This window comes from Mus musculus, chromosome 13 (assembly GCF_000001635.26).
Source record: "Mus musculus strain C57BL/6J chromosome 13, GRCm38.p6 C57BL/6J".
Taxonomy (NCBI): Eukaryota; Metazoa; Chordata; class Mammalia; order Rodentia; family Muridae; genus Mus; species Mus musculus.
This window is the reverse complement of record NC_000079.6, coordinates 101,556,813-101,568,289: the sequence shown is the minus strand read 5'-3', so window position 1 is coordinate 101,568,289 and position 11,477 is coordinate 101,556,813. Positions and strand designations below refer to the sequence as shown.

The window sequence follows — 11,477 nt, the reverse complement described above, 5'->3', positions numbered from 1 at the left end:
TTGGTCTTCATTCTTCTTGAATTTCATGCGTTTGGCAAGTTGTATCTTATATCTTGGGTATCCTAAGTTTCTGGGCTAATATCCACTTATCAGTGAGTACATATTGTGCGAGTTCCTTTGTGATTGGGTTACTTCACTCAGGATGATACCCTCCAGGTCCATCCATTTGCCTAGGAATTTCATAAATTCATTTTCTTAATAGCTGAGTAGTATTCCATTGTGTAAATGTACCACATTTTCTGTATCCATTCCTCTGTTGAGGGGCATCTGGGTTCTTTCCAGCTTCTGGCTATTATAAACAAGGCTGCTATGAACATAGTGGAGCATGTGTTCTTCTTACCAGTTGGGACATCTTCTGGATATATGCCCAGGAGAGGTATTGCGGGATCCTCCGGTAGTACTATGTCCAATTTTCTGAGGAACTGCCAGACTGATTTCCAGAGTGGTTGTACAAGCTTGCAATCCCACCAACAATGGAGGAGTGTTCCCCTTTCTCCACATCCTTGCCAGCATCTGCTGTCACCTGAGTTTTTGATCTTAGCCATTCTGACTGGAGTGAAGTCTCAGGGTTGTTTTGATTTGCATTTCCCTGATGATTAAGGATGTTGAACATTTTTTCAGGTGCTTCTCTGCCATTCGGTATTCCTCAGGTGAGAATTCTTTGTTCAGCTCTGAGCCCCATTTTTAATGGGGTTATTTGATTTTCTGGAGTCCACCTTCTTGAGTTCTTTATATATATTGGATATTAGTCCCCTATCTGATTTGGGATAGGTAAAGATCCTTTCCCAATCTGTTGGTGGCCTTTTTGTCTTATTGACGGTGTCTTTTGCTTTGCAGAAGCTTTGCAATTTTATGAGGTCCCGTTTGTTGATTCTCGATCTTATAGCACAAGCCATTGCTGTTGTATTCAGGAATTTTTCCCCTGTACCCATATCTTCGAGGCTTTTCCCTACTTTCTCCTCTATAAGTTTCAGTGTCTCTGGTTTTATGTGGAGTTCCTTAATCCACTTAGATTTGACCTTAGTACAAGGAGATAGAAATGGATCAATTCGCATTCTTCTACATGATAACCGCCAGTTGTGCCAGCACCATTTGTTGAAAATGCTGTCTTTTTTCCACTGGATGGTTTTAGCTCCCTTGTCAAAGATCAAGTGACCATAGGTGTGTGGATTCATCTCTGGGTCTTCAATTCTGATCCATTGGTCTACTTGTCTGTCACTATACCAGTACCATGCAGTTTTTATCACAATTGCTCTGTAGTACAGTTTTAGGTCCGGCATGGTGACTCCACCAGAGGTTCTTTTATCCTTGAGAAGAGTTTTTGCTATCCTCGGTTTTTTGTTATTCCAGATGAATCTGCCGATTGCCCTTTCTAATTCGTTGAAGAATTGAGTTGGAATTTTGATGGGGATTGCATTGAATCTGTAGATTGCTTTTGGCAAGATAGCCATTTTTACAATGTTGATCCTGCCAATCCATGAGCATGGGAGATCTTTCCATCTTCTGAGATCTTCTTTAATTGAAGAACATAATTCTAACTTTCACTTTTCCTCATAACTGGTGCCCTGAGAGCAGAATGCATGAATACATGTTTGGACTCAAACAAATGTTCCAATGTCACTTTGATTTTCTTATATGACTTGTATAATATTACATGAAATATCAAAGAAATATTAAGAATTCATTGTATAAATATGCATTTGTAACTAAACCCAGATTTACACAAAACTGATTTGAATGAGAAGTTAAATCTTTTAGAAAAACTGTCCCAAATATCTTTAGTTCTAGATGTGATGGGAAATTATATTTTGAAATGATCAAAAATGTATCCTAATGTAATCATAGTCTGTAAAATACTCTTAAGTGTAGTAATAACAGATTGCTTAAGTGTATTAGCAGATTCCTCTCGAAATGTAAAATTATTTTTAATCTTGAATGTGTCATAACTAATATTATTTTGAATATATTTAAGAATGAAGTTAAAAAAGCATAAACTTAGTGGCTTAATGATTTTGCAAGGAATTGAGGCAAAATATATCTTGCTAGCAATCAAAAGATATTAACTTGTTCTTTGTGTTAATTGAATAAAATTGTAGGGTCAACCTTGTTTCCTCAATGTGTAAGGATGTTATTACTCATGCATCACTATTAATAGTAATATTCATCACTATTAATAAAAATATATAATATTTAATATTAATAAAGTGTAATAAAATTTACACTTTGTAAGTAATAAGGTATCCCTGAAATAGTGCTCTTCGCTTGCTTTCTGAATATAGATGCTACAAGTTTATCTTGTTCTGAGCTCTGCAAATGATATCACTAGTCTCGGCTGTGATATGAGCTGCTCATCTTACCAGACAGTATGGCGGTTGAGAAAGGTTAGTATCCACCTTCCGTGGGCTTACGTCCTAGCGTTCCAAGATAAATATAGTAGAATCTAAATATCATTTGCTGCAGAGATTAACCCTTGATTTGTGATCTGACAAGGTGGTCCCGGAGCTCTAGAAATCCAAATGTTTCAATCTTAACTTCTCACTTCATTGGGAGGCTGTGACTTGGTATCATTTCAGTTATCAGCATTCACAGTCCATTTGTCATCATATAGCTGCTTATGTCTGAAGGAACAAGGCCTCATGGAGCCTCTCTCTGTTACTGGTAGAATGAAGGTGAATTGTAAAATACATCCAGAGCTGGCTTACTCTATGTGGCCAGACAGGAGTGACAGATAAGTGGTCCTGCCTTATATCAGTGTCCTCCATCTGGCTCAGCTTTTGTCCAGTCTTCTCAGTTTGGACCTTAAATGGAGAAACAGCTTGTGACTCTGCAGCCTCGGTCATCACTGTAGACAAAACATAGAGGAGTCCATGGTGATACAGGAAGCCAGCAAAGTCCAGAGGTCAAGCTCTTTTATAAAAACCCAGTCCCACAGGAACTGACTCACTCCAGGAACCCAAGTGTTAACTCCTTTTGAGGGCAGCATCCCTACTAACTTAGTTATATGAGACAAGTGCCACCTCTTAAAGGACCCACCACTTCTTAGCATCACCATTCTGGGGACCAACCTTCCAAATATGGATGTGTGGGGGGCACAGACAAACCCTACAGACTCACCACATAGATACCAGCTTTGAAAATGACTAGAAATTATTCGTATTTTGGTTAACTTTTTCTGAAGCTAAGCTACTATCCTTCTGGTTCCTTCTGGTCTGATGCCATTCTACGTTGCAATAGAGATGTTACTCCTGCCTCTCTCTCTTCTACTTTGACTTCTCTTTCCCACAATGTACCTGCATCCCTGTTACATCACCAGATACACTGACAAACTCCTTTTAGTCACAGGTCTCTATTACATAACATTTGGAACTTTCTTTGGGGGGGGGGCTGGAGTGGAGGAGGGGGGTATCTGTGTATATGGGTACATATTCCTGCAAGCACACATAAAGACCAGATGAAGATAGTGAATGTCCTATGTCACTCTGTGGCTTATTCTTTTGAGGTAGGGTCACTCCTCAACCTGTGAACATTCTTTTTCAGCCATGCTGGTGGCCAGCAAGCCCTAGAGGCCCTCTTTTCTTCTCCCCACACAGAACTAGGGTTATAGGCATACATGAGACTACATCTAGTTTTTTTTTTTATATGTATGCCGGAATCCAAACACAGATCCCCACTGTTGCATAGCAAGTTTTAAAAAAAAAAGAAAAGAAAAAAAACATGGACCCATTACTCTAGCCCGTCATTTCCAACAACTTTCAATTATGCATCCTTTACTCTCCCAAGCCCTGACAATCACTGATCTTTTAAATAATCTCCATAATTTTTCTGTGTTCAGTATGTTATAGAGCAGGACTCACATAGTATTGTAGACTTTTCAGATTGGCTTATTTCACTTAGAAATATGAATTAAGATAGCTCCATGGTTCTTATTTTCATGGATGTATGAAACACATCTGTGTAGTCCTGAAAACTCTCCATTGTCTGGAGACAATGGTTTATCCATTCACCTTTAATCAAAGAGCATCTTGGTTCCTCCAGGTTTTGACAATTACAAGTAAAGCTGCTATAAATACTCCTGTGTAATTTTTAGTGTAGCTATGAATTACCAAGATGTATAACCTTTATATCCTCTGGAAAAGTCATGGGTTTAAAGAAACTGCCAAACTACCTTCTGAAGTGACTATCATTTAGAGTACCTCTAAACAGATATTCTTGTTTCTCCACATCTGGACAAGGCTTAGTGCTGTCTGTGGATTGGTCTGGAAATTCTCAAAATATGTTTTGATTTTTTCCCCCATAATAATTCCTGATGAATATTCATATTTTCATAGGTGACCATTTTTTTGCAACAGAACAGCTTATTTAGCTGCACAGAAATAGTACAAACATAACATAAGTACTCCATACGTCTACAAGTCAATATCTAACAGATTGCACCCAAATTTCTTAATAAATAATGGAAGGCAGAACAGGCTGAGAGCTCAGGGACTGTTTCCAGAGTCTCATCAAACATAAGTACATATAGACCCTTGTGTAGCAAGAGAAGGCTGGACTCACTTCATAACAAAGTAGAGTCTGTTGTCACTTAGGCATTGTGGTGTTCTCTCCAGTATATTTTAAGGAATATTTCATTTAAGATGTTTCCTTCACCGAGCTGAGCATACTAGAGATTGAATTCAGTTATAGAAAGTCTTAGAGACCCTGTGTATTTGAACCAAGGAGCCAGTTACCAATAGAAGTTATATCCAAAAGGCTATCTTCAAATCCCATAATCTGAACTTCAGGGTGACATTTGCATAAGGTTTTCCTCTGCCATACCAAGCTCTTATCTTTGGGTTTTCTAAAAATACCTTCTTTATATCAATAACTCTCTCTAAGATGTTCCTAAAACAAAACAGCATCAATAGTCTCTAATGTCATAAAAATAATCATTACAGTCTATCTTGGAATTCTTGTCATCCTACATTTTGGCTGGAATTAGGACATACTTAGCATCATTATCTTCCCACCAGAACACAGAATAACAGAGTTCCCTTGATGATATGAAAGATTATTAAATGTGTCCCAAGAAGGTCCGCCCCCAATTATGCTTATTTGTATAAAACTGATTATTTTATTCTCTTGCTTAAATCTTCCAATTCTTAAATCTTATCCCAAAAGCTCCCATCCATTTTGTCTTTTTCCTCTTTCCCCCTGGTGGCCATTCACACTGTCTTTCTAGTTTCTTACATGCCATCAGCATGGTGTAACCTCAGGGTCTTTGCATCATCTGTCCTTCTGCCTGTAAGGGTTAGCTCCATCAGTTGATTTATGTTTCAGTTCAAGTAAGTCCCCATTACCAGTGAGGTCTCTTGTGGTTCCCCACTGAAGCAGTGGACACCTCGTTTCCCTCTCAGTCACTCTAGCACAATCCCTGCTGGTTATAAAAACACCTTATATCATTGTCTGAGTGGATCTTTGTGCACTTTATTGCTTATCAATTATTCTTCTCTGTATGTACAGATGGAATTGGTGATCTGAGTGATGGAAATCCTGGGTCAGTTCCATAAAAGTCAGCACTGGTCTCTTTGGCTCACATTCCCGGACCCTAGAATCCAGCTAAGAACAGAAGAAGAACAGCTGAATGACGCAATTGACTGCCTTCTGTCTTTGTGGTCCTCAATGTTTTCACCATAACAGGGGGAAATGTAGCTTCTATGGGCTTCTTGTTTAGTTTAGCAAAGGGACATCTCACCCATACTTCCAAGGGAGCTGCTATACTTTAATACATTTCTAGTATCCATAGGTACTAAAAATACCAAGAGACCTGAGAAGGTAAAAGGCTCACTGTAAGGTTTCTTCCATGCGCTGGGAAACCTCATTGTTTGGACTTGAAAACTCTTCTGGGAAACCTTACATAGGACCCTGATTCAGAATATTCATCAACTCTAGAAGCAGGTTGTGCTACTGGCCATCTATGTAGGAGAGATCAAGAAATATAGCTAAGAAGCTGTGCCTCTCTAAAGGGGAGTTAGCTATTCACATTAGGATGAAGTATCAGAAAGAAGGAGGTGATATTAATGATCAAAACCAACTTACTCGTGACTTACATGGCATTTGGAGGAGAAAGTCTGCACAGACTCAATTCAAACCCCAGTATCTCAGTTAGAATGGTCTACAGGAGCCCATTTTCTCTGCACTATAAAAGGCTCAGATGAGGTGCTTACAGCAGTAAAAGCTCAATGGAGAGACTGGACCCAAGCAGTCCCACTACTGACTCTTTGTCTCTTGACTGAAACCAATACATCCTGTGCTGGTAATGTTGTAGACGAGTTCCATTGCTTTTCGGAGTATCACCATGTTGTTTAAGAGGATTTGGGCTTGAGCCTGGCACATTAAAGGTTTCAAAGCTCCACAAAGATTTTACTATTACCCACTGGTACTCCCTTGAGTATATAAAACCTGATTTGAGACCCCTCCCCCAATTTTTGTTACTTCTAGTTCAACTCATAAACGTTTGTGCATATAATTCTGTATCAATGTGCCTGGGTTTGCTATAAATCACCTTAAAGCTATTGTCCCATGAAGCCAAATATAAAGAAGTAAATGACACAGTTAATACTTATGCATTGTAGGGAATTATTAAAACAGATACAATTTTTTTGCATGGACTCTATCATGGGGCATCTCAGCTCTTCTCAGAAAGAGCTATAGCCCACCTATTACTCCTACATATCTGGGTGGGCCTTGATACCTCCTGTGGACAGAAAACAACTATACCAGTTCTGAGTCTAGGCCTCAAAGGCTTGTTTCCTTTCTTGTTTCCTTCTTTCCTTCTTTCCTTCCTCCCTCCCTCCCTTCTTCCTTCCTTCCTTCCTTTCTTCCTTCCTTTCTTCTTCCCTCTTTTCTCCTTTCTTTGTCTCTCTGTCTGTCTGCCTGCTTGCCTGCCTATCTGTCTGTCTGTCTGTCTGTCTGTTTCTCTCTCTGTGTCTCTCTGTCTCTGTCTCTCATTTACTTACTCTTGCACTCTTGAGACTATTGTTATTAAGATCATAGAGCTGTTTGGTGGCTAGGAAACTCATGAGCCATCACAGAGATGTTGTACTACTTGTTACTGACTGCAAGTTCACGAAGGAGCCTAACTAAAGTCAGAACTATCATCAGAGCCCACCTAAATTAGTAAACAAAAATAATTTCCTTTTGTTCCCTCCAAACCCTCCCATATATCCTTCCTTGTTCTCTTTCAAATGCATGGCCTCCTTTGTCATGAACTGTTGTTTCATATATATATATATATCCCTAAATGCAACCTGATCAGTCTGTATATTACTTGTATATGTGTTTTGGGACTAGCTTTCATGGTATCAGAAGGCACCACACAAGCTTCCAAATGAGGGAGGCAGCTCATCACCCTCTCCAACCATGATGCTTATGGACCAGATCAGCCATCAATTTCTAACTCTGTGGATGAGATTGGTAGGGTAGTCACACTTTACTATGTGGCCCAGGTTGTTCTTAACCTCACAGTAATCCTCCTGCATCAGCCTCCCAAATGTTTGGATTACAGACACAAGCTATTATGCTTGGCTTCATATTTTTATTTAAAATGTAACCTAATACCAAATAAAGGAAGAAACCTAATATCAAAGAAAGGAAGTGGAGTTATATAGCTGAGGCAGATTATGAGGGAGAGGGTAGCCCCTGTCCTGAATCCAGCGAGCTATGTAACCTTTGAAGAATCCAGCCTGTCCTTAGTTGTCTTAACATCTCAGAAGGCCACTCAGCCAATCTTTCCTCACACGGCCTTTGGGAACACTTGCAGATTCATGTGATAATGTCATGAGAATGTCTTTGAAGGTACACAGATGAACACTCTGTTTTCCTCACAAAACTCAAGCAGTACTAAGTCATAGGTCATATATCACTTATTCCACTGGCCTTTTGTCAACTAAGCATCCCTCCCAAATGGCCGGACATGAATCTTCCTTCCCAGGGTCAAACTGTAACAATTTCACAAAAGACGAGGTATTGGGGGTATCAGTGCCTTTTCATGTAGGCTCTGCTGCTCATAAAAGATACATGTTTCTCTCCCAAGAAACGGACAGCTCAGGCATTTCATTCCAGTGGTGAGCTGAAGGCTAAGTTACATAAAGATGTAAACACAATGAGAAAGACTGGAAAGTTGATCATCAGCCATGTGTGTGCACGGGAGAAACGCAAACGCATAACCCCAAACCAGTCACTTTTTAAAAAAGGATTTTACTCAGTTCTACAGAGAATAACTATTCTCAGTTTTTCTTTGAGGTTTGCTTTGCTTCTTGTTCTTATTGAGTATTTTAGTCTATTTGTAAAGCCTTACTTCCTGGAGCACTCTCTATGTAAGTATATATAATATGCAGGGAAAATGCCCTTGGGGACAACAGAACAGGGATAAATGTATCCAAAGAATATAAAGGGAGACAAAGTCGTCAGTAGCAAGTAGATACACATGTGTACGCATGCACACACAAATTATTATTCAATGGAATTTGAGAACTTTAGACTCATTGGGTCATATTAAATTTGATTATTATTAATTTTCAAAGGAATTCTTATACCTCAATTGCTACAATGATAATTCAATCTATTAGTGAATATCTTTGTAGAACTTGTTCTCTCCATCTTGGTCCTTGTTTCTGATGTTGAGTATAAGTGCATGTTTAAAACATTACTTACTGCCCTCATTTGACTTCTGTCACTATGATAAGACATCCTGACAAGAAGTAACTTAAGGAAGAAAGTATTTGTTTGTCTCATAATTTTCAATTATAGTCAATTTTTCTCAGGGAAGTCAAGGCAGGGAGCCATATTACATCCATAATCAAGAGCAGAACGAGAATAAACACATCCCATTTTTTGTTGTCTGCTACCTTTCTCCTCTCCTAAACTTGTTCTGGGGCCCCTGACTAGGAAATGGTACTGCCCATAGTGGACTGGGTATTCCTACATTTCCCATATATATGGCAACATCCCAGCCTGATCTAGGAGCTTCTCATTAAGAACTCCTTTCATGTGATTCTAGATTAGACTCTGTATTTTCTAAACTTGCTGCCTAGTCCCTTTTTAAAGAAAAAAACTTTATAATTTTTAGAGTGTTGAAAAATATTTTGTCATTTTACTTAAACCAGTACAAAGCCTCAGCACATACATGCACTTGCAATAAATTTATAAATTTTAAAGAAATGCAAACATAATAAAGAATTAAATGGGAAAATGGGAAAAGTCTTTGTCAACTACACATCAGACAGGAGATTAGTATCTAGAATAGATTAAGAGCTGTAAAAGTTAAGTACTAACTCTCCAAGTCATCTAATCAAGCAAACAAACAGGCCACCAGACTGAATAGGCAGTTCTCTATTGGCTGATAAATTTAGCATCTTTAGCCATTAGGAAAATATAAATTAAAATTGCCTTGAGATTCCTTATTGCTTTGAGATTTCTTCTTACCCCAATCTGAAGACTACAGTCAAGAAAACAACTGACAGCAAATGCTAGTGGGGAAGTAGAGAAACGAACTCACTTGGGTGTGAGTGTAAGCTTATGCAGTCACTATGGAAACCGTTACTTGTATTGGGTTATACCTGAGAACTCCAAGTAAGCATATTACAGAGATGCTTGCAGGTTTTTGTTTATAGCTACAGCATTCACCATATCCAGGACATGGAACCATACTATGCCATCAACAGATTCATGGATAAAGAACAAAAAATTTGTATGGCCCTGGTTAGCCTGGAACCCACTATGTAGATTAAGGCTGGCCTTGAACTCCCAGAGATATGTCTGCCTCTGCATCCTAAGTGATAGAATGAATGGTATGTACCACCATGCTTGATCATAATGGGCTTTTTTTAAGCCATGTAGAAAAATGAAATCACTAATCTGTAGGCAAATGAGTGGAACTGGAAATCATTATATTAAGTGGAATATGTCAGAGTCAGGAAGACAAACACTGGATACTTTCTGTTATGTGTAGAGTCTAGTTTTTAAATTGTGCATAGGAGTGGGTGTCATGAAACTCTAACAGGAATTATGGAAGGGGAAGAAGAGCTCTTCAGAGATATAGAAAGTAGGGTAATGGAGAACATGTAATACGGAAGCAGAAGATATGAATAGGGAGAAGGAGAGGGATGATCCCGGGGTGGGTAAGGACCTAGGGGAGCTCTCTGGGGTGGAGGGCAACTAATAACAAAGTATAATGGCATATACATATGTAAATACCACAGTGAAACCTATTATTTTGTATGCCCAGGTGAAAAGCAACTAAAGATAGAAAGTCTTTACTGTTTGGGACTATAGAAAGTCATTCATGGAACTAAGACCCAAACCTTGAGGGCATTTTCAAGCACCAGAGGCTGCGCCATGGGACTCTATGGCTGTTACCACACCACAGACATATTCAGCTGTATCATTAATGTGACGGATATTGTTTGGTTAGCCGTGAGAAAAAGGAAACACCAGAGAGGTTGGTGAACATTGAAAGAAGGTATAGAAAACACAAAGATGTGCCTTAACACTAAGCACTACCATATACAGTACCATGCAAGTGAAAAGGGCTACCAAGATGCAGGAAAAGGACACCAGAGCAATCAGAATCTGCCTCTCTGCTGGATGGAGAAGGATAGTTCAGAGCAAAAGCGCTTTCCAGCATGATTAACCAAAAACAGTAAGTCAAGGTAGAAAACTAAAAAGTCCTTCTCCCAAAGTCTGTGCCCAGGGAAGAGCAGAAATATGAGAGATTGTTCAGACAGGAGAGAAAAAATAAGGCATGGAAGAAGATGCTTGTAGAAGAACACCACCTATATTAAAAAAGATTCATTAGGCTAACATTTCAACAACCATGCAGTATATCCTGAGCTCAGAGCCACTTTTGCCTGATGATACATGGCACAAAAAAAAAGAATCTGTCCCTGCTCTATATAGCTCTGAGTGCAGTTGTTAAATGTACAGAAGCTGAAGTAAAGGTGAGTGGGGTTCCATTGTGACACAAGGAAGCAAGGTTGCTTGATGAAAGTATGTCCAGGTTGTCAACAATCCCAAACATGACAGATACACAAATGTGATCACGGTGGCTTGACAATGGCTTCATACATGTAACTGTGGATCATCACTGAAGACTACAAACCAGTGAAGAAAGCCACCACACTTCAAACATTACCAGGCAGCCTCATATCTTTTATCATTGAGAGAAATATTTATTAAATTGTAAACAACAAAAACAAGATATAGGAAAACTTCATAAAATATATTAGTTCAAAACTTTAAGAATAGTTTGATAAAATAACTTTGTTTTACCTAAAACTAAATCCTGTATTTAGTGATAGAAAACTGTACTTACATGATTATAAGAGCTCTGTTCTTTTGCTTTTGATAAGGTATTATTGAAAGTGTCATAGTTTTCTTTTTCTTCTATTTTTGGTTGTAAGCGTGAACTTTAGCAGCCTCTGAGCCATCTCTCCAACCTA

General features: G+C 38.8%; 1 long non-coding RNA gene and 1 pseudogene across 2 annotated transcripts in view; one reads left to right on the top strand and one right to left on the bottom strand.

Moving 5' to 3' along the window:
* Positions 1–1,466: 1,466 nt before the first annotated feature.
* Positions 1,467–11,477, bottom strand: part of Gm36475 — a 26,466-nt gene continuing 16,455 nt past the window's right edge. For both annotated transcript variants that reach the window (XR_003950708.1, XR_382828.4), the window contains 2 exons: positions 2,358–2,842; positions 1,467–1,565 (listed from right to left, as the gene is read on the bottom strand). This is a non-coding gene — a long non-coding RNA (predicted gene, 36475). The remainder of the gene's footprint in view (positions 1,566–2,357; positions 2,843–11,477) is intronic.
* On the top strand, positions 10,431–11,071 carry Gm19010 (predicted gene, 19010; annotated as a pseudogene).